This window comes from Micrasema longulum, unplaced genomic scaffold, assembly GCF_059751315.1.
Source record: "Micrasema longulum isolate JH-2025_06_02 unplaced genomic scaffold, ASM5975131v1 h1tg000089l, whole genome shotgun sequence".
In the NCBI taxonomy this organism is placed as follows: Eukaryota; Metazoa; Arthropoda; class Insecta; order Trichoptera; family Brachycentridae; genus Micrasema; species Micrasema longulum.
Window position 1 is genome coordinate 316,997 of NW_028277295.1, and position 25,344 is coordinate 342,340.

Below are 25,344 nucleotides of genomic sequence, written 5' to 3' on the forward strand. Positions count from 1 at the left end.
TCAAGTAACCGCTACCCAAAGTGTGTAGGTATTTGGTACTACGGTGAATGTACAATCACTGAGCACCAAACAATGATGGCACAATGTTCCACAAACAGGATACTTATTTAAGGTCTCGGTACTAAATAGTCGTGTGCAGAACCGTTTGTAAAAATAATCGAATATTTTAACATCGGTAAAGTAATCGGTTATGATAAAAATTAATTAATGTCGGTTATTTAGATGTACATTTCCTGATAAAAATATACTTATGACGTGCGAAGGTTTTGGAGGATTGACGAACACAAAAATACATGTAAACTGGGCATCCTGACTAATCTGCAATAGCGGAACACTTTAAAGACACCGGACATTTTTTCGCCTTTGAACCGAAAATTTTGCATAAACCCAGTAATAACAGTGTACGGATAATAAAAGAGGCAATTGAAATCCACAGACACCCAAATAACATAAAGAAAGATGACGGGCTTAAATTAAACTCAACATGGTTTCCAGTACTACATACTTCACAAATTAATAGAAATGTGCGTACACACTTTTTCTCTACAAAACATTCAGCTTACCCTGAAGATGGCTCCTGCAATGGTAGCCGAAACGTCGGAACAAATCCAACACACACGGTATTACCCATAAAAGAAACATATTGATATTTATGACGGTTTAAAATATAACTAAAACAATAATTACTCTAAGCAACAACAAAAAAAATGTCCCAGAAAGAAAATTATGGGATTCTGATTAAGGGGAAAATTCAGAAATTGGTTTGTATGAAAAAAATCACACCGTGAATTTTCTTGATTTATCAATTTTGATTTTGTCTCTTTCAAGGTTTTTCCCATCGGATATAATGCACTTATATACTGTGAAAAAAAACATTACCATATAATGTTTTTTCTATTGTTTAAAGCGTTTTAGTGTGCTTGGGTCTTTTTCAAAGACATATTTTTAGGACGGGTGTTCTGCACGCTCTTGCGGGGGTAGAAAACGTGTTATTTAAATTGAATTTTTTCATCACGTAAATTACACGCTACCAACGCTCTCTCAAACTCTGCAAGAGCGTTCAGAATCGCACGGCGCGGTTAAATAATCTGAAATAAAAGTGTAGGATTTTGTACTTGTAGACACATAGAAGCACCCACCAAGTTGGAGATGACTAAAGAAAACGGCGGTATACGTTGATGTCTGTTTCTTGCATGTTTAATAAACAGAGTAACTTTGCTTCTCTTCTTAGTCTTCTTGTAGATCTGATTATCTGGACTATTCAGCCTCGAGTGATGAAGCCTAGCTATATTTCAATCGCTTAGAAGGTTTTCCAGATGGGCGCAGTTCAGAAGTAAACTCTTTAGCTGTTTTGGACACCTACCAGTCTATAGCTGTTATTCTGTTTATGTGGTTTCACCAGAATTTCCCACGGAATGAGCTCCAGTGAACCATATTCACGATTTCACACGTTTCCAGCATAAAGTATTTTTTCCGGCCGCGCAGTGTTTTTTTGCTGTGTTTCCTGTAATCGATCTGAGAACTTACATCTCTGGACTGGTATCCCGAACGCAATCGTTGCGCGGTATAGTGCGCTTTTACATAGTTAATACGCACTCTAGCGCGCTGTAAATGCATTTGGAATACCAGCCCTGATGTTCTTAGCAGGTTCTTAGAGTAAGTTCGTAAACGTTTTACTCGAGTAACTGAACCGAGTACTGACATGGTTGATTAACTAGTAACTAAGGAGTCACTACATATATATGCATAATAAACTGTTATTTTCTAATTTTCACTTTACTGCCTGGTGGGGGACTTCAGATCGTATACTATTTTCCTGACTATCAGCAATTCGTAATTAGTAATTTATATGTATTGAAAAAATATTATTTACACACAGAAAATGTATTATTTTATTTTTGCATTGTTCTTAAAAAGATAGTAAGTAGGTCAGATGACAATAGGCGTTTGTTTCCGAATGAGTCCTTAAAGCTCGGGTTTCCTAGGACAGCGGTCCCCGTATTTTAACGGCCGTAGTGAACATTAATGCGGTTGACAGCCGTCGTAACGGTGACTAGAGAGTGGTTTCCTATAAAAATGGTGTTGATAACACCGTTAAAAAATAAAACCACTCTCTAGTCACCACTACGACGGCTGTCCACCGCATCACCGTTCACTACGGCCGTTAAGATACGGGCACCGCTGTCCTAGGAAACCCGAGCTTTACACCCAGCCTCCGAGCGGGCTGGGTGTGAAATATAGTTCCTCTCTGCAACTTTAGTTTAAAATACACAAATATGTGTTAAATTGTTATAAACATTGAGTTAAGTCACTAAGGTGTGAACATGCTATAAACAAAGAGTGAGATAATTAATTTAAAGCATTGTTTTATAAACGTTATTATATTCAACGCTTTGTTCTAACCTAACCTAACCGAAAAATATTCAAACGACACAAACTCTAGTAATTTTATAACTGTGCTTCTGCTAAAACTGTTAAAAAAAGTGTTTCTTTGTGAAGATTAAGTGCCGAAATTCAACTATTTATTATAAAACAATTTTTGTATTATAAAAGTGCAACCTATCTATGTTCATTTAAAAATACAAATGATACCTTTTTTACTGTATCACGTAAAATTCCTCGAATATCAAAAGTAATACACAAGTTTATCTGACATCTTAATCAAAGTAAAGTAATAATTATTAGTAATAACAAACAAAATTAAAAAGAAGCGGATATATTCCTTGGTACCTACACTCTACACTACGCCTACAGATACGTTTCTACTATCATCTCCCAGGGAACAGCCAAATGTGAACCAAGTGTTTTTACAGATATTTACTAGGAAAAGGATAATAGATCCTGTTTACTGCACATCAAACCTGTTGTATACCTTAATAATAAGTTAAGGAATGCTATCTTTGTTTAGTTTTTTATATTTTACTTTTTGTGCTGTTACATGTTCACTTAATTGCCATACTTACTAGTTCTTTGCTCAATGTATTATTATTGCGTTTTTTAAAATTATTTTTTATTCTTAACTTTTTAAAATCGTTTTTATGTTGTTGAAATTCCATTTGTCAATGCGTTTTGAAGCTGCAAGACTTTTTGTGATGTTAACTATCATATTATGTAAATGTTATCAACTATCAAATATCTAAATTTAGTAAATGGGGTCTAGAATTTCAACCGTCTATGCGCTCAGTAGCTGCAAGACTTGTTGTTATCTAACTTCCAACTTTATAAATTTGATTTTTATTTCGTTTTTAAAATATCACTTAAACTCTAAACTTCATTGTCAAATAAAAAAATAAAAAATAAAAATGTAAATAGGGGCTAGATTTCTTATTATCCATGCGCTCTGTAGCTGCAAGACGTTCTGTTATCTAGCTCATATATATCATAATTGTAATATATCATAATTGGAGACGAGGAACTAGAATCCCAACCGTCCATGCGCTCTGTAGCTACAAGACGTGTTGGGATATTTATTTATTGTACAGCGCCCTTAAGGTGATTTTCACAAAAATGGCGCTATATAAATTATCCGTACATTATTATTATAACAAAAGCAATAAATAAAATTAACTTATTCGATAACTGGTTTCAAAATAAATCTAATCGATAAGAGCTCAATCATATATCAAAATAACCCAATACCCTGGATAATAAAAAGAACGTTACAATGCGATAAGTTATAAGGTCTTATTATTCGATTTGTTTTACCGATTATTCCCATCGCTTGTACTGTATATTCACGCCACAAACACAATCGGTAGCGGTGTTCTGATACAATTTACAGCGAGCCAGGAATGATTACTCTACGTGAACTGAAACCTGAATTACTCATAATGGAACAATTCTCTATTATTTGCACATGCATGGTGGATCCTTAAACGGACGCTTAAGTATATATGTTGTTTTTACATGTATTTTTAATGTTTACGCATTTAGTAGGCTTAATACATTGTTTACCATTTGATTATTATGTGAGCAGGCGTATAAATAATACAGTTTTGTGTGTGTAAAAGAACCAGAGCGTTTATTCATTCGATAACTGCTCTCAGGGCCTCTCTCTGACAAAAATATTCCATATTTTCAAAAGAATATATATTAACTTGTACTGAAAATACAATTTAGAAATAACCCAAGATATCTCTGTCGACTTTCCATTATAATAGAGCCCAGGTAAAAATACTAAAAAAGAAAATCGAGCGTCGGTAAATTTGCCCGCAGTGAAAAATTAATCAATTCTGTATCCATTGAAAATAATTGATGTTTGTAAACGTTAAAATACAAACTTTTTTGATTTACGAAAAAACAACATTCTCCGAATTTTTCGGAATATGCATTTCAGTCGAATGCAACCCTGGAGGTTCGATGAAAAACACATATTCGCTCCTAACTTCTTTTTTGATGAACATGTCAAAGATATTATTATTAACAAACCTAAGTCACGTGAATTGGATTATTTTGCAAAAAACCGCATGTAAATCGGTCCGGTAGTTATCGAGTCTATAAAGGACAAACTATCATAAACTTATTTATATATATATAGATAGATAAACTGTTAATAATTATTATAATGGAATGGAATAAAAGCATCATTTTCGTAATATAATACCTCAAGTGCACTTTGCAAAAGTAATTCTGTGCTACATTGATGTTACTTACATATCTACCAGAGGCGATTCCTTAGTATGTGCAGAAGTGCAGTGCACTGCCATGTAAGAAAAATTGTTTAAATAAATTAGTAATTTTATAAAGAAACAGGGATTTATTTCAATATAATACTCGTAAACATCATAATATTCAATACTAGCGCCAAAAGATCTAGCGAAATCGACTCTAGCGGACGATTTTCTCATCTTGTCTACGCATGCGCAATCGTCTCCGTGCAAATTCTGTTTTGCACAATCCTTTACCCTGGATGTGTATGAAATATACCATATCTCCTAACGAGATAGACAATGCTTCATACCGGTGAATCGTGCGTTAGAGGAGAAGATAATATATATACGCTGGGCACTGCCAACGCATGCGCAAATTAAGTTTGTTTGTAATGCCACTTTGAACATGCGTAATGACATGATATTAGTACGAATTTAGTTACCTATAACGTGCGTATTATGTTGAGCGCATTTAGCGTTTCTGGTTCCGATGCGCGGGATGTCAAACTATTGCTCGTTCATCACGTCAGACCAATTATACGCCAATACAAGTTAACGAAATGTAAAAAAATGCACTGCCAATGTTTTTGATCAGGAGCCGCCAGTGATACCTACCTAAATCTACTATCATGTCTACTAAAAGTAAGACCATGATTATTTTTTGTCAGCATCCCTACTGATACGTCTCTCGTTGTCTCTAACTATGGTTATCTCTTTTTGGATCTTTGTTTATTTTCATGTTGAACATAATATTTATCCTTCCATATAATTGACCTAACGCACAGTGAAAGAGGCAAGCGGTAGAGTTAAATTGAATTAATTTGTCATCTGCATTTTCTTATTTATTTACATAGGATTCCTTAAATTCATCCTAAACGTCAATGACTTAAAGCCATGTTATTTAATTTGACAACCAATAAATTCAAATGACAATAATAAATAAGAATGAACAATATAATACAATTCTATTCTGCAATTCACTAAAATCAACAAATGGAAGAATGAGGAACTTCAGCCCTACGGGAAATTGGATACAAAAAATGTTTTCTTACGTGCGGTAAAAATTAGAGCATCAAATCGTACAGCAAAGTTTCTTGAAAACGTACAAAAAAAAATAATAAAAACGATATTAATAAAAACGCACTACTTTGATTGACGTCACTGGTTCGTATGAACCAACCAATGATGTGATAGCTGTGAAGGATATCCGGTTAGCTTACCGTAAACGGACCAATGGGAAGAACTAACAGTGAACAACCTCTGACGTCACACGCGGAGTTATTTCAGAAATACAAAACTTTAAAAAATCATAGCGTTTATAATACGATATGGAAAATTTTTTTTTTTTTTGGCTAAGTTTAATACTCGTGGTTTATTAAAAAATTAAAAAAAGACACTGAACTTTCTCATTGAAGAAATATGGATATGGAGAGTAATTTGATCAATTCTGAAGGAATTCTGGAAACAATCACATATAAAATAGTCGGCCTTATAGAAGAGAAGAGAGAGATAGAAGAGTCGAAGGAATGTATATGTTCAAATATAGGCAAATGGTGAACGTTACACAGTGTGTAAAGTGGCCAATTAAACCAGTCAATGACAGATCGTAGACTGCCCTGTAAATGCCAAGACTTCCATATTCCCTTCTTTAAGGTATTCTCCAGCCCTGTTGTAATTTGTTAATAATACAATTCGTCAAATTAAGCAAAATATGCAAAGCTGTATAGATTTGCAAGTACTCTACGACTCTATAATAACCCACTTTGGCACCACAGACTGTGCTTGACAACATCCTTGGATCTCTTTGTTGACAAGACCTAAATATCAAAAAGTAATTTACTGAACAATCGTATGCAGATCGATGCTAACAAATGACTTATTTTGTGAAGTCTAGTAGTGGGCTAATCCTTATTTTTCCTGTTGAACCTATAGGAATCTTATTTGTTATTCCAATCAAATTAAAATAAAAATAGTGGTTTATGAAATTTATTTTATTTTAAATATTAAAAAAAAAAACATATTTGGACCCCTGTATTTAGTAGCCTTACGTGTCATGTACAAGGCTAAGGTACTCGGGATTTTTTTTTGTTTGTCTTGGAAATGGGATGTTCGATCACTGATTTTGGTTTATTACCTTTATGAGTCCAATCATCATTGTTGCAAAGTTCAAGAACAATGGCGCGTAATAACTACTTTTAACTGCAGTGTGGATATTTGTTAAGGATATTCCATCTTTCCTGCATTCGGCTTCAAGATTATGGCGTTGTAAACTGAAAAATAGGCACTGAAATAACAGATGTTCGATACTTTGTGAAGAAATATCATCGCACGGACAATAGTTATCATTCTTTAATTTAAACCTATATAGATAACTTCTCCAGAAATTTTAAAACACTAAGCAAACTTTTCATCTTTAAATTTTCCTATTCGGGATTTTTAGCAAAAAGTTTAGTCACCCAATTGAAAATACTAATCCTAGATTCGGGTTCAATTTCATACAGAACTGTAAAAGAAAAGAACAAACATGTTTAAAATGAGATTCCAAATTAAGTATTATAATTTATCTTGTTCACCCAGTAAGCACTGAAATTTTAACAATAACACAAAACTTTTATGATTCTGAGTAAGAAATTTTTACACGAAATTTTACTTTGTTTTTTAACAAATTCCCTGGAGTCCAATAAACCAAAGTTTTGCGCATAAAAACTGGATATCTTTATTTACTTTTCCCGTTATTTTAACGTCCGCCTTGAGAATGTTGTTTAAGATGTAGAAATAAAGTTTTTTAAACTGCAATTTGTCTTATTTATGTTGTCTTTTTTCAATTAATAATTATTTAGTAACATAGATGTCACAACTGTGAAGCAAAGATTGTTTTAAAAAAAGGAACTCTGGGCATTTACAAGGATTGCGACGTGTGCATTGAAATATTTGGAAGAACAGAACCAGTGACAGCAAAGAAGATAACATTGAACCCGACAGCGACCAAACATTATTTTTAAAAAAAGGAACCAGCAAGCAAATTATTATAATTTTATTGATTAGTTAGGTATTATATATTAGGTACCTTGGTACTTGTTTATGATTCAATTCCAAAAATACATTTTGTTAATATTCAAATATTGAATTTAAGTAGATACCTACGTACTTACTAGTTTATGATGGAATTCCAAAACATAAAATAATTCAAAGTATAAAGTTTATATTTGAAGCACTAACTTTGTGGTAATTCATTATCATAAAAGCGATTCATAATAAGAAAACAATAATTAATAACCAAATAAACAATATTTCTTTTAGTCCTCTCCTGGCTTACTTCGAAAATAAGGATATCAAATTACCACCCGCGTAAGAAAAAACCACTTGATTTATTGGGTCCACGTGTAGTATTTAGTGAACATGATAGAAATAAAATAAAAAGGAATCGATTCATTAGTTACGTAAACCTTAACAAAGAAGCTTGTTTGCTTTGAAACCGGTCGGTGAAAAATAAAAATTAGTGGTTAATAACAAAGTTGTTTTATTTATTTTATTATAAAATAATTCATTTTCAAATGTTTGAAAATGTCAAACTCGGCTCTTCTCAACCACAGGGGTGCACTTTCTTCATGAATGCGATTTTCAATAATGTATTTAATGACGGTTAATTTTATTTTAGTTTTACCAAAAATTCAGTAAAAATAAATAATGGGTAGAAACTGATTAGGATCCGTAAAAAATGAATGCTGTTATGCAAAAAAACATTTTTTTAACACAAAAAAACAACATCCTTCTATTTTTTTTGTACATGCATTCTCATCGAATGCAACCCTGGTAGGTTGATGAAAAAAAAATATTTTTCGAACTTTTTTTTTACAGATAAGATTGAAAATTTTATACGAACCATTACAACGAACACGCACAGCGCAAAGATCTACATTTCGCTGAAAATTGCACGTAAATCGGTTAAGCCGTTTAAGAGAAGTTAAGTGACATCACACGTACAAAAGAATTATATATAACAAGATTTAATGATCGCTTTCTAGTTAGATCCAAAATAATTTTAATAAATTACAGTCTTTATTTAAACCAAGAGTTTTAGAAATATGGATGATGAAAATATTGGCATAAACCTTCCAATGACAGGTCATAAGCCCTGATTTTGACTAAACTTCCATATTTATTTACCTTCTTGTATATTTTTGAGCGGGTTTTTTGACAAAACGCATTTTCTTACAATCAATCGATAAAACAAACATGTTTTTTTTACTTTTATGTTTCAAAACGTATGCGGAAAAAAAACAAAATGGGATAAAAAAAGACAACCAACAATGTTTTTCTAAATATCGATACCGATCAGCAATAGGAAAAGAGGACGAAGAAAAAAGAAATGTGGAATGATAAGGAATTGAAGTTTGACCACATCTAGAATATGTTCTCCAAATTAATATCCATTCTGTAGAACTTATATTGAGCATATTGAGTCTGTCCCGCACCATTTTTAAGGAAAAGTTACATGGTTGCTCAGATTGCAAAGAGGTCATTATTTTTCTGTTGAAATAAAGCAATCTCTTAATCTGCCTTCATTGGAGGCACGAAGAACTGAAGTGGACTTTAAATACTTTTTCAAAATAAATGACCAAAATGCGGGGAAGCGACACCCGTCTGTTTATTGATGAAACAAAGTCAGATTATAAATTGTTGCAGTTCATTATTTAAGGTTGTATTTGGGTAAAACGCACGCAAAATGAAGAAATCCTACGATTTTACCATTTTAAAATTTATTTATATTTAAATTGCGGAAAAATAAAACATAAAAAATCTAAAATTAGACAAAAAATATATTTTTAACATGTATTTCTATAAAAGTTTTATTTAACTAAAATATAATTACTTTTTGACCGGCAGATTACGCCATTTCAAATTAAGACTAAACTTTGGTATCTGAGATCTCAATAAAGACTAAGTATTGAAAAAAAAATTGTTAAGATGATTTGAAGATAATAAATTGAACATGAAAATGGTCGCAGCAAAATCTTAATTTTTTTTTTTTTAAAGAAATATAAGCATTTTAAATCACATAAATTTTTGTGACATTTTCCTTAATATCTATTTAAAATCATTCTATCGGTAATACCAAAAAAAAATAGTTATTGAAATAGTTTAGTCAAAACATTTTTTTTATAGAACTGTATTTTTTTACTACGATAATTCTAGTTGTTATGTTCAATTTCAAACAATATCTAATTTAGGTTTTTATTACATTCATACCGGCCCTTTGGCGGTCGCGGACGGACGTGTTTTCTGCGCCATACATATTAATGCGTTTTTTAAAACAAAATTTGGATCGAAACATATATCGTTTGTGTTCCTTCTAACACAATTTGAACCCGGATCAATACCATGCTATTTTTTTAATGAACAGTTTGTTCGAATTTGAAAAATAATTTAAAAACGTTTTATGTCATATTCAAATAACTATTAACAAAGTTTTATTCGTATACAAAACCAGTTAAATTGCATAATTATCTAGTACCTACCGGTACTCACTAAACTTAACAGCCATTAATTCATAATGAAAATGCAATCAGCATCTAACTTCATTCTAGTGTACATTTGACGTTTCGCATTGTTATGGATTATATAAAAACACATATGAGTGAATAATTAGCTCTTTTGAACATTTTAGTCTACTTGGATAATTATTGTAAGTCGGTAAGTACATTTAACATTTTGTATTTTTATAAAGTGAGTTTTCATCGTAGTCAAAATCGTAGAAATTAGTATGTTTCATAGGTACGATTTTTATTGTATTTTTCCATGACAAATATTAAATTAAAAAGTAAAAACATGGACCTTGTAATCGCAAAAAGCACGTGTTTTGACATGGGTAAGTTTGTAAGTGGATTTAAGGCTGTGAAAAATAACTTACTGTGGGAAACAGAAGCGGGCTGAAAATGGGTTCATTACATGGAGTCATTACTCAAAAAATAAACCATATCTTGACTATTTCTATAATAAATGTAATAAGAAAATAAATTATTAGTACAATTTATTGTGCCGAATCTTCCGGCAGATGAAATTAACTTAATTAGGAAATAAATCAGAAAATTTAATGATGTTTTGAAATAAATAGACAACGAAAAAAATTTGCTGTCTATTTTTTTTGTATATCTATAATATGTCGACGTCCTCGTTAGACCTAAAGCTAGGTTTTTATAAATAATTTATTTCGCTATTTTTTCGGTTCTAATTCTCAAGGCACTCTCTTAATACCCATCCACAATTCCTCTATCTTCTCTAATTCATATGGTGTCCATGCAGCTCGACTGCGGAATTATCTCCCATCCACCATCAAAGATGTTACTACATACTCTGTTGAAATCACGTCTGAAGAAACATCTTCTTTCTCAGTAGGAGCGAAGGTTTTCACGATCACTGTTATCAATATGTTTCTTTTTTGGGTGATATCGTGTATGTTAGATTTGTTCCGACGTTTCGGCTACCATTGCAGGAGCCATCTTTAGGGTAAACTGAGTTCATCTTCAGTTTACTCTGAAGATGGCTCCTGCAATGGTAGCCGAAACGTCGGAACAAATCCAACACACACGGTATCACCCAAAAAATAAACATATTGATCTCCTTATTCTTCCTTAATATCTCCTCCTTTCCTCTGTCCTCTTTTTTCTTTTTCCCATTGAGTAGTAGTTTTTATTTAAGGTAGTTTATTAACAAATACGTTTATTTCTATTTTTATATATCTTAAGCTTTTTAATCTATATTTTCTATTGAATATGTTATGAAACTTGAATTATAAAAATAAAACTTTTATTTCATTGGTTGGTTGGAAGAAATTGCCATTTGGCAATAAGCCCGCCAATGTACAAATAACATTGTGTACAAAAAGTTACATAAATTAAAATTTTGGTATCAATAAATAATTTTCCGTTTTTGGTGGAGTTTTCTAAGTTTGCTTCTGATACATATAATTTTTTTATAACAAGCCTTCAAAATTTAATGTCCAGTTGACGAAAGTGAGTATTTTCCACACCTCCTTCTTTTCGCGTTCGATCAACGGAAAGTAAAAATAAAGCTTCCAAACCTGTTCGCGATATTTGCGCAGTGTATAACGAAGACGATATGAGTTATTAACTATTTTTATGTAAAATATTAAAAAAATACAATATTGTCAATTTTTTTGTTTTGGTATCTTGCTCTATTAATTTGGAAAAACGTGGTTTAAGTATTTTCTATATATAAATCCCACTTTGTGGTACGGAACCAAACAGAAATACATAAATAAATTATGAGAGAGATTCCGATATTCCATTAAAAATATTGGAAAACATGAATACCCGTACTGACGAGTATTACAAGGATTCGCTCTGTTCTGTAATAAGTATATGGATCTTTGAATCTTTTGAAATATATATTGACCAGTGCCTCGATTATGAACGCTATGTTCGTCTGTATATATCGAGACGATATACTTAACTTCTGTACTATCTGTATCTTACCTCGGTATTTTTTATTTATTTTTCAAAAATATTTACAAAATCGTCTTAAATTAAAGTCCTGCTGAGTTGCATACATACAACTCGTCAGCAGGTTCTTATAAATTACATCAATTATTTACACTTAGCCTACATTAACAGTAATTTTACTTGAAATACAATTACAGATTACATTATGAAAAATTAAAAACTATCACCAATACAAAAAACTTTTTTCTAATAACCATAATTTGAGCAAACGTCTCACTCCTGTATTTTTAATATTGTTTGGTAACATGTTAAATATTTTAGGTATACTGTATTGCAGTGTCCTTTTGCTATATTTATTGCAGTATCTAAGAACAGCTAGCCCTTCCATACTATCAAACCTGGTGTTGTAATCATGTACCAACTTGAATTTATACTCGGAGTGCGACGCGTGCTGACAAATTAATTTGTACCAAAGTAGAGCCCTAACAGATAATTTATTTACAGATTTATACATGAATGACATTGAAATATTGTGTCTCTGGCAGTATACATCTTAATGTAGTAGCAATTTGATCATAGAATTTTGCAAGTTTTGAATAAAATTAATATTAGTTTCACTTGATAACCCCCAGGAAGTTATGGCGTATCGTATAATTGATTCAGAGAGAGATAAATAAATAATTCGTAAAGTATTAACAGGGACATAATATTTTAATACGAGTATGAACATTCTATTACTTATTGCTCCTAATCGCTTACACAATTTTCTAATATGTACATAACATTTAAAATTACAATCTATAGTTAAACATAAATAAACATACTGCTCAATATTTTCACACATGCACGGTTGCATAATATCACTATGGATACACGTATAGTTATGTGATAAAACTGACGGTGTTGTGTGAGTTTTATAGTTCGGTGATCTTATGTGCATAAGTTTGGTTTTCTTTGAATTAATTAGCAAACCTACCTATGTTCTACCTACTTGTCGTATCGACATCAAATCATATGATCGAAACAAGCCAATGGAATGACCGCAAACAATTAGTCCGCGTTTCTTTTTTTGAACTTATTTATTTACTTTGAATATCTGGGAAGTATGTTTACTAGGGATGGAATGGCCGAGAAAAATATTGAAAGGAGGGTGAGTGCCGAGAACAGGGTGAACGGTGCACTGAAATCTACTTTGGCAAACAAATGTTTATCGCAGGAGGCTATAATAGCAGTTTACAATGGAGTTCTTGTGCCAACTTTAATGTATAGGAGTGAAGTACGGAATTTGAAAAACGATGATGAAAGTAGGTTAAATGCTCTCGAAATGTGATTCCTCAGGCAAATAAGTGGTAAAACGATGTATGCTAGGTGCACAAATGTCGAGATCCGTGAACTGTGTAAGGCTGAGATATGCATTATCGACAGAATCAAGAAAGGGGTGCTGCGTTGGTTTGGACATGTAGAGCGAATGGACAACGAAAGAACGGATAAAAGGATCTACGATGCGAGTGTTGATGGATGTAGAAAACGAGGAAGATCGAGAAAGACATGGCACGATCAAGTCCATCAAATACTTGAAGATTGACATGTCAAAAGTAAGAATAATCGGCGTGCGTGCATGAGAAGATGTATGAATGTAGAGGAAGCGAGGTCTGTATGCAAAGCTAGCTGCCCACCCCTACGGGAAAATGGCGTGATGGTTTGTTTGTTTGTGAAGTATACAATTTAGCTATTGTAACTCATTTATAAATTTTCTTACCGCAATATTGAAAAAATATTTGAAACAATAAAAACCAGACTCATATTTTACGTGATACTTTAAAAGTAATTTACTTTTAAAAATTGACAAGAAACGTATTAAAGGTGAACGTTTTTTCTTTAAATTAAATTTTAAAAGCTGGATTTTTCTTATGATAACGACTTAGAAAGAGGTATGTAAATTTTATTTTTGTTTCTGGGAGAAAATGGAAAATACTTAGATACAGGTGAGCTTGAATGAGGAAGTTCAGTGCTATAGGAAATAAGATGTAAAAATGTTTTTTTGTTAGATGCGGTAAAAATTAAAGCATTTAATTGTAAAACAAAGTTTCCTGAAAATGTATAAAAATCATATTAATAATAATTAACTACTTCGAACTAAATTTGTTGCAACCGAGAGGGGAGACATTTTTGAGAAGGGAATATAGAAGTTTAAGCATTTACAGAACTTATGACCTGTCATTGGCTGGTTTAAGTGGCCACTTTACACACCGTGTAACATTCACCATTTTGCCTATGTTCAAACGTCCACATTTCCTCAACCCTTGCATCTGTTGACTTTTGTGAATCTCATCCGCATGATAAAGGTTTCAGCTCTTTTACTTCACAAAAATCATGGACAATAACTAACTTAATATCTGTATATAAAATCATCAATTCTAAACTCAATCGTTGCAAACTGCTGGATTTAATAATGCTTATGATCTGCTGTTAACTCATTTCATGTTCATAATATACCGACTTGTTTATATATTTTGTATTCTGACATACGAGTACATATACAAACTAATACAAACTAATACCACTTTCAGACAAAGGGATTTTGAGTATTATTCAATTAAAATCTATAACCTACTTCCACTATCTATTAAAGCAATTAGTAATGAGAAAATGTTTAAAAAGGCTATAAAAAAATGGATAGTGGAGCTAGGTAGAAGTGAAATGGATTGTCTCATTCGCCCATACCAATGCTGAATCAACTGCTCCACAACTGTATGGCTTATGTTAGGTTTTTGTTGTTTTCATTGTGTGTTTTGTAATATAAATAATATAGATGTATATAAATACCTCGTTTTTAAAACTGTCTGAATATTTGTTAATTATGTTAGTTTTTTAAGTGAGTCTTCTTTGTTTATTCTCAAATGTAGTAAAAAAAAACTAAATTGTTAAGTGTCCTCGGCACGGGAAACCCCAGTGAGGTCACATTATTTTTATTATTAATTTATAGTTTGTAAGCGAAAAATAGGAAAAAATAAATAAATAAATATATACACAAATATTTTAGCATATATTTATTTTTATTTTTCTTTATAAACCCACTTTTAAATGTTGTTTATTATATTTAACTTAACATTGTTTTGTTTTATTTTTATTTTCTTTTATTAAGGAAATATACAGTACAGTTACATAGTTTTATATTTCACCCAGTTAGACTTATCTCTAATGGACTAGTGAAGTTTCCATATTATAAAATAATTATATGTAAGGTTATTAATTAAAGTACAAAAAAGAGTACGAATATTAACGAAGAAAATTTGTAAAAAAAATTGAAAGTTAAAAATTAAAATAAAGAATGAAAAACATGCTAAGATGTAAAAATAAAATAAAATAAAATAATAACATTTTTTTAAAAAGAAAAAACATAAATATACACATACATATTTTAAGGTATTCAAAGAAACGATGAGAAGAATCTTTAGAGAATCCTTAAATTAGAAAATAAATTCATGTCAATTTAAAAAACATCTTCAAAATTAATGACACATAGTAATAGCAGCAATATATTGATTTCATATACATGTACAATAAAAGTAATTAAAAGTTGTTTGAAAGTATAAAAACATGTCAATGCAGCAGAGAAAAAAGGAAAAAATAACAGGTATGGCAAGTAATATTTAAAATTTGAAAAAGCAGTATAAGGAGAAGATTTTAAACCAAAGGTAGTTGATAGAATTTCAGTAAAGCAATTTTCGCAGTTACAAAAATTTCAGTAGACAAATTTTATTAAAATTAACAATATAAATGTATGTAATGTGAAGCGATGTAAGAGAAAATGGATCAGCGGGAGTTTTATTCAAAAGCTTTCAATACACTATTTTTAAATAATTGTAATCCTGTATGATAGATATCTAAATGGTTAAAAAAGCTGTTGAAAGTGGAACACGATCTGTGTAAAAACGAATTCTGACAATAGTTCGTATTGACGCTAGGTATTCGAAAGGTTGGGTGATTTCATAGGGCACATGATTGACAGTTAATTTGAATTTTATTTAGGAACTGGGACGAATGAGTTAGACTGTTAATAATTTTGTAGAGGAAAGTGAGATCTATATTCTTATATTTTATATTGTAAAAAAAACGAGTGCCGTTTAATAAATAAATAGGTGGAATGGTGAATGTGTCACAGTGTATAAAGTAACCACTTAAACCAATCAATGATAGGTCAAAGCCCTGTAAATGCCTGGATCTCTATATTTCCTTATTTTAAATGTTCCTTATCTCTGTTGTAATATAATAATATAAAACATTGATTGATGAGTCTTTCTCGCGAGGATACGTATCTCATACACATCAAAGGCTTTAAAAAGTCCTATAAATGGATTTCTTATTGGCATTCCTCAAACCACTCTCATACACACGTTTGTCTAATAATAATGTAAAAAATAAATAAAATTGAGCGGGAATTTCATACTCATTATAAAACAAAACAATACAGACTATAATGGATACGAAGTCGTTGGAACAATGGGCTTCTTTCCCCCTCCGGCAACTACACGTGGACCGGACCATTTTCTAGGAATTTAGCAAACAACATGTGTTTGCACTTTTGCGACACTGCGACAGTGACTAGTGACTACCCAAAATCTATGAAAGCTACCCTTTGGATATTTTTATCTGTTATGTTATTCATAGTGTTGAAATGCTTTATCTGTTAAGTTTTTAATTGTTTACTTTTTAGCACGAACACTTTACCAATTTACTAATATGCTCAATGTCTGTTTTTGTAAATTTATTGATAATTTTAAATTGCCAGAATTTCACTCGTCCATGCACTTTGTAGCTGCAAGACGATTAAAAATCTAGCTTCAATAGGTAAATGTTATCAACTATCAAATATCCAAATTGAGTAAATGAGGACTAGAATTCCAATCGTCCATGCGCTCAGTAGCTGCAAGACTTGTTGTAATCTAACTTCTATTTTTATAAATTTGTTTTTTTTATTTTTTTTATAAATATCACTAAATCTAGCTCTAAACTTTATTGGCGGCCTCCGTGGTGTAGTGGTCAAGACGCTTGACTCACGCACGGAAGGTTCCGGGTTCGATTCCCGGTGAGAACACAAAAATTAAAAAATGTAATTTTTCTCAAGCCTGGTTGTTCTGTAATGTAATTAACCACTGTAATTGGGCCTCCTGGCCTGTTGTGGTGCAAAAAAAATGAAATGAAATGAAAAAAATGAAATGAAAATTGTCAAATAAAAAAAAATGTAAATGGGGATAGATAACTTATTGTCTATGCGTTCTATAGCTGCAAGACGTGCTGTAATCTAGCTCCTGTATATCATAATTGGAGACGAGGAACAAGAATCCCAACCGTCCATGCGCTCTCTAGCTGCAAGACGTGGTGGGATATTTATTTATTGTACAGCGCCCTTGAGGTGATTTTCACGAAAACGGCGCTATATAAATTATCCAAATTTATATATATTCAAAATTAACATAACAGTTTCTTAAATCTAATACATTTGGATGTAATGAATCAAGTTTTATGTGATGTAGCTTTGTGTGGTATTGCGTGAGGGATGAGGGGGGTTGAAATTCGATCATTTGCACTTTTTCCTCAATAATTAATGAGTGGACTAATTATAAAATATTGTTCATGTGATTTTTGTTTGTTTTTATTTATCCCTTTTTTATTTCAAAGATTTCCAAGTTGTCTAATTTTAATGTTTTAATTTAAGTATGTTTTCATTGGTTTATACCTGTTCAAATTATAAAATATGATTAAAATTTAATTGACAATTATACCCCGATAAAGGAGCATGTGCAGCTCCAAAAGTGGCTGGTAATCAAATCAAATCATGTGGTAAAATACAAACTGTTTTAGTTTTAAGCAATGTTTTATTACTTGTCCTTATTTTGCAAATGATTGATTCATAAGCGATGCTTTAAATTGCTTCTGTCCAAAATGTGCATATACATCCATTACGTTACTTTCAATTGTATATATGATACCTTAAACTAACTTATAATTAAGCAATTAATGTAATTAACAGACAAGAAAATTTATTTTATTAATGGAGTAAATAATTGTCTGTACTGCGGTTTATGTGAAATAGAATTAAACATCGCTCTACGTGTCTTTATCTATCAAATATGGATGCATATTAATATGGAGTTCATTTCGTTTTGTTTGGAGGTTGTCTATAACACAAAAAGTAGCCAGAAATTAAAATGCACGCAACGATCCATGGGGAGACAGATGCTCAGTGTATGTCTAAAAGACAGAATAAGAAATAAAGAAATAAAGAAATAAGGCGCCAAACCGTCGTGAGATATCATGGATCGTGCAGCGAAATTGAAATGGCAGTGGGCAGGGCATTTGCCGAGACAAAATAATGGCAGGTGGACACCCAGAATAATAAAGTGGAGACCATGGGCAAACAAAAGAAGTGTTGGAAGACCACAGAAAAGATGGGTTGACGACATTGTGTCTATTGCCGGTAAAACGTGGATGATGATAGCGGATGATAGGAAGGAATGGAGACGTTTGGAAGAGGCCTTTATCCAGCAGTGGAGACATTAAGGCTACAGAAGAAGAGAAGAAGATTAATGTGGAAGACTGTTATGGCCGTATTCAGAAACAAAACACATGATGAGGAAAGTAAAGTCTAATCTCATATGCAGATAATAAGGTAAGGACAGAAAAGTGTGTCTCAATATCAATGCCAAAAAGACCCTGATTATATGGGACACATCCTGGCATGACTCTGATAAGCCTCACTATAATGAGCAGGGGATTGAGAAAAATTGACAGATTTAAATACCTGGATGTTCAAATACCAGGATGGGAGCATGCACAAAGAGCTCGTAAATTGCTGGAGCATTTTTCAACACGATGCGTACTGTGGGAAACTCTGGTCTTTACTAGGTCATAACGAAATGCCTATTTTAATTTATTTCAAAAGAGAGGGAAAACTTTTTTGAGAAGGGAATATGGAAGTCTAGGCATTTACAGGGCTTATGACCTGTCATTGGCTGGTTTGAGTGGCCACTTTACACCCTGTCTAACATTCGCCATTCTGCCCATGTTTGAACATCCACATATCCTCAACTCTTCCATCTGTTGACTTTTGTGAAGTAAAAGAGCCGAAACCTTTATCACGTTGGTGAGATTCATCCGGCTGAACCAAATCACTTACTAGGCAACGCTTGAATTTTTTTTTCCAATTTTTACACTTCTTCTTTTAACAGGTAGTTAATTCAACAGTGTTTGAGTATGTCTAAATGCTTACAGACTGGCTGGATTTCCTCCCTAAGGAGTTATTCATATTTAAATTTATTTCAACAGAGAGAGAAAACATTTTTGAGAAGGTAATATGGAAGTCTAGGCATTTACAGGGCTTATGATCTGTCATTGGCTGGTTTAAGTGGCCACTTTTTCTGTTGAGTGGTTGCTTCTCAAAAATGTTTTCCCTCTCTGTTGAAATAAATTGATAAATGACATCTAGTGACTTTTATCGGTACTTTTTCGCTGCTGGTAAACTACGTAAACACGAGACCGCGACACAACGGGTGGTTATTATAATCACGTGTTTACGCGGCTGCAGGATACAAAGCACAAAAAAAGGAGTCAGATGCTGTAGGTATATGTGCGAACATTGCAATGTGGCTCTCCATAAAGGCCAATGTTGGCAAAACTATAAAAAAATAATTAAAAACGCCCGGCGATCAAAAAACTCTCACATTGGCATTTTGACACTTGGAGTATTTTCCAAACCATCTCCTTGTTGTTTCAATCGGCTCTATCGAAATGCAGTAATCACGGCACCAATTGGGAAGCGATCATAAATTTCAATCATTATGATAGGACCGCTTTATGAATTGGAAGTCATCCATTGACTTTGATGTATCTATTTATCATAACGTGGATATAGATGAGCGTTTTGGTTTGTCTGAGTTGAATACTAATTTTGTTTATTAAATATTTAAGTATCAAAATATCATATACAAACTTTTACCAACAATGTTTTGAGAATGTTCAAATGTTTGCAGACAGGGTGGATTTCCTCCGAGGGAGTTATTTTTTAAATTTTTTATTTATTTATTTATTTATTTTTATCAAAAATACTATTTTACGTTCACTTTGCCCAGCTAACAAGGTTACCTACCAGTGGCGAATGGTGATTTTATTTACAGGTAAGCTATAAAAAAATTTATATGTACCTACATAGAAGGTAAATAATCTGATGAAAGTAATATATACTATAAATTCATATTTTTTCTGTGGTTCTGTGTGATACAACAACTCTCATCCATGAAATCAACTCAAAACTTTGTAATTTCGTGATATTTTAATTATAATTATATTTATATTAGGATTAAAAAAAACAGTGGAAATGATTCAAAATGAATGTTAATTATTTATTTGTTTTTCTGTAAATAAATTTACAATAAAACATTATTAGTCAAATATAATGGTAAGCTGCGCATAATCGGTTCTATACACGGTTCGCCAATGGTACATACCCCGTTCCAAGCTAGGCAATTACATTCTAATATTTAATAGTAGTTAACAAATTAATAGAGAGCACAGACTTATAAAATATAAACTTACCCGTTTACACATTTTGATTTATTTGATTTATTGATTTATTTTTGCACCACAACCGGCCAGGAGGCTCAATTACAGTGGTGAATTACATCACAAAAATCCCAGGCTTGAGAAAAATCACATTTTAATTTTTGCGTTCTCATCGAGAATCGAGACCGGAACCTTCCATGCGTGAGTCAAGCATCTTGACCACTACACCACGGAGGCCGCCATACACACATACACATATATACACATACATACACATGTACATACACACACTACATACACCCATGCGCATACACATACATACATTTATAAAACATAGACGATTTATTAATAATGCGAAACTTCATGGTTACCATCTGTATACATATTTTGTTAAATCGTCCGAAACTGTCCTAAACCGAAACCAAACCTTTCGTCGATCGCTAATAATGAACACATAAACAAATTATTCAAATTCTTAGACCTCACATTCCTCTATAAAGTTATTAACAGTCTAGCTGATTCGTCCTAGCTCCTAAATAAAATTCAAACTAACTGTCCATCACGTGCCCTACGAAATCACCCAACCTTTAGAATACCTAGTGTCAATACGAACTATTGCCAGAATTCCTATTTACACAGATCGTGTTCCACTTTTAACAGCTTTTTTAACCATATAGATATCTATCATACAGGATTACAATTATTTAAAAATAGTGTATTGAAAACTCTTGAATAAAACTCCCGTTGGTCCCCTTTTCTCTTATATCACTCAAATTACATACATCAATATTATTATTATAAATCAAATTTCTCTTTTGAAATTTGTATTACTACTAAAATCGCTTTAATGAAATTTTATCGACTTCTCTTGGTTTAAAATCTTCTCCTTATATTGCTTTTTCAAATTTTAAAGATTACTTGCTATACTTGTTATTCTTTCTTTATTTTTTCTTTTTTCTCTGCTGCATTGGCATGTTTTTATACTTTTAAACCAATTTTTATTACTTATATTATATATGTAAATAAAATAAATATATTGCTGCTCTTACTATAATGTGTCATTAATTTTGAAGATGTTTTTTAAATTGACCTAAATTTACTGTCTTATATTTCACTTAAAGATTCTTCTCATCGTTTCTTTGAATCCCTTAAAATAAATATGTGTATATTTATGTTTTACCTTTTTAAAAAAAACGTTTTTACTATTTTATTTTATTGTTACATCTTAGCATGTTTTTCATTCTTTATTTCAATTCTTAATTTTTAATTACTCTTACAATTTTTCTTCATCTTTAATATTATTTCCATTTGTAAATACTCACTACAAACTACAAACTTTAAAATATCTTTGTTTCACTTAAATTTTAATTTTTAAACAACTTTCATTTATGTTTTTCTTTTTCCTTCTCTTTTTTATACTTTCATAATTAACCATACATATAATTGCTTTATAATATGGAAACTTCACTGGTCCATTAGAATTAAGTCTAATTGTGTAAAATATTAAACTTTGTAACTGTACTGTATGTTTCCTGAATAAAAAAAAAATAAATAAATAAATAAAATAAAATAATATTAGTGAAAGACGATGTGATTTCAGAAATACATAAAATCAAATGGTTATTTAATTTACCTACCTCAAGGCTTTTTCGGCGAACGGGCGATGACCCAAAACAGCTATTTCAAGAAAATTCGCTTTCATTAGCACAATATTCTATTTTGGAAAACAGGACTGAAATATCATGAACACACATGTACGCCACCCATATATCACCAAACCAGATACAAACTCCCAGAATGTCGCCTGCTCTTAATAGATTGCATATTTCGGGAAATGTAAGGCGCACTGGAGACGTTGATTTATACTGTAGAACAAAGTGAATGTCTCGAGACGAAGATTCATCTTTCACCTCAGAAATTCCGCCACCAAATCCATTAAATTTTCTAATATATTTACAATTTACTGCACTAATTGACCAGATTTATTTATGATAAGCCCATTTCTTGTCCTTATACTGTTTAATAAAATGTATTACTCTTTACTCATTTTTAAAATACAAATATCAATAAACATAAATTGTTTTCGAAATTCTCGTATTATAAGCTGTGTCAAAGGTACTCGATTCCACAATTTCAGAACAATAATTTCATTTATTGTTCAAAGTCTTACAGTAAAGAAATTATGCGATTTTAATTATTTTAAAACGCTGTTCCTTAAAAATCGCGTTATAATAAAATGAAATAAATAATCACAAGTTAAATACATCGTTTTCTAAGGTATTTCTGAAAAAATAAATAAATGTGAAAGTTTTATAAAACTTAGATTATAGTGTGCCTGGAAAAATTACTAGACAGGTGCCACCATTTTATGGCAACATTTCACGGACAGTATATACTTGTAATGCCGTATTAAATAGACTCCAGGAACTCGGCAATAGTTATTCCCACGGATCGGATATATTGAGCGTAGGGTATTGTTGGCTACAGAACAAACCCATTGACATTTTTCAAAGATGGCGAATGGTAATTGAGCATTTTGTAAAATTATTATTTAAAACAGTAATTTTTGATTTTCTTGTTATATTTATTCAAAAAATATTTGGTTTTTCAATTTGATTTTTACATGTATTTTTTTTTGTTTCTAACTTCTACTGAATGTGTTTCATAATTTTCATTTCTAAATATTAAGTAAAACGTAATATGAGTTAATATAAAAAATAATTTAACTAAATATGTTCACATTATAAGTTTTGTTCGCACAGTAGTTGGCAGAGGTATGAAAACTCTTTGTGGATACCATATGCTCCAACTAAAAAGTAGACATGGAATTATGATAAGTTTTGTAAAATACGATTTTGCCGTTAATGTTAATAAAATTGTATAAAATAAATTACTTTCTGACTGGCTGATTACGCGTCTTGTTAGAGTAAAAGAAAACTTAAGGTGTCTAAATAATAATATTTTTTCTCAATTTGGAAACCATCTGTGTCTTTATAAAAATAATCATAATTTTAATAAACACTGGATTCAAAGTACTTTATGTTGAAAATGAAATATTTAAACTAAGCAACTTCGAAATCTTAGATATTAAAAAAGCGATTCATAATAAGAAAAAAAATTAATAAATTGTATTTTCTTGAGGCAACTTCAGTCTACTTTTAAAGATCGTATCCATATCACTTTACAGTTACCATCTTTACAAAAACAGCGTGACATAAAGACTTGAATTATTAGCTACATATGTTTCGATGTAATATTTAGTAACCATTATTAAAATAAAATAGGATGCATCCATTATTAAATTATAAAACAATGTTTTGAGTTTGTTCAAAATTTTTGTAGACTAGGACTGGATCCAACCCCCTAGGTAGCTGTAAGTATAAAAATATAATAAAGAGATGAAGAACAATTGAGATAAGAGAATATAGAAGTTTAGGCATCCACAGGGCTTATGAACCGTCATTGACTAGTTTAAGTGGCCACTTTCCACCCTGTGTAACATTCACCATTCTGCCCATATTTTAACATCTATATTCTTTCAATTCTTTCATCTGTGACGTTCGAGAAGTTAAAGAGCTTAAACTTTTATCGTTGCGGGTGAGATTAATATGATTGAATTATTTCACCTACATACTAGGCAACGCCTGAAAATATATATTTTTTTTATACTTCTTTTTGGACCAGGTGGATATATCAACAATGATTTGAGTTTGTCCAATTTTTGTAGACAAGGACTGGATTCAACCCACTAGGGAGCTGTTAATATTAACATAATACAACATAGATGAACAACAATTTAGAGAAGGGAATATAGAAGTTTAAGCATCAACAGGGCTTATGACCTGTCATTGGCTGGTTTAAGTGGCCACTTTACACACTGTGTAACATTTACCATTCTGCCTTTAATGGAATATCTGTATATATAAAATCGATGTATTAAAAATCTATTGTAAAAATGTTAACTCGAGACATGATCTGAACTTTTTTGGTGTAAGTCTTTATAGATTTAAAAAATCACTGAGATTGACCGGATCTTGTCAAGTAGTATTTTTTTGTCCTAGCTTTAATTTTGTTTTTTTTTTTTAATTTGATTAGTACCTGTGTTTATTATGAGAAATTGTACTTATCATTATTTATTTATTTATTTAATGCACAAAATACACAATTTTATCATCGCACAATTACATTTTTTTATGTCCCGACATGTTGGAAATTTCCTGTTAAGTCAGAACTCTTCTATATATAAATCAAAAACATTTATAAACATATTAAACAATATACAACTTAATCAAAACATTAAAGAAAATAATACTAAAAAAATATCCATTGTTAGTATAGAATGCATAAGTCCGTTAATAAATAAATAAATATTTTCAGGTGTTGCCTAATATGTAGGTGAAATAATTCGATCATATGAATCTCACCCACAACAACAAAGGATAAAGCTGTTTAACTTGACAAACGTTGACAGATGGAAGAATCTAAGAAATATAAATGTTAAAATATAGGCGGAATAGTGAATGTTACACAGTGTGTAAAGTGGCCACTTAAACCAGCCAATGACAGGTCATAAGCTCTGAGGATGCCTAACTTCTGTATTCCCTTCTCCTAATGAGGAATTCCACTGTTTTCTAATTTTTTTTTTTTCTATAAGCGTACTATTTAACTAA

The 25,344-nt window shown here is 31.4% G+C and overlaps 1 protein-coding gene and 1 long non-coding RNA gene across 2 annotated transcripts in view; both read left to right on the top strand.

Moving 5' to 3' along the window:
- LOC148284787 (FMRFamide receptor-like) overlaps nt 1-25,344 on the top strand; it is a 589,885-nt gene that overhangs the window by 176,872 nt on the left and 387,669 nt on the right. The gene's annotated exons all lie outside the window — the stretch shown is intronic.
- The window catches only part of LOC148284788 (uncharacterized), a 44,785-nt gene continuing 29,679 nt past the window's right edge, over nt 10,239-25,344 (top strand). The window contains exon 1 of the long non-coding RNA XR_015823871.1: nt 10,239-10,343. This is a non-coding gene — a long non-coding RNA (uncharacterized LOC148284788). The remainder of the gene's footprint in view (nt 10,344-25,344) is intronic.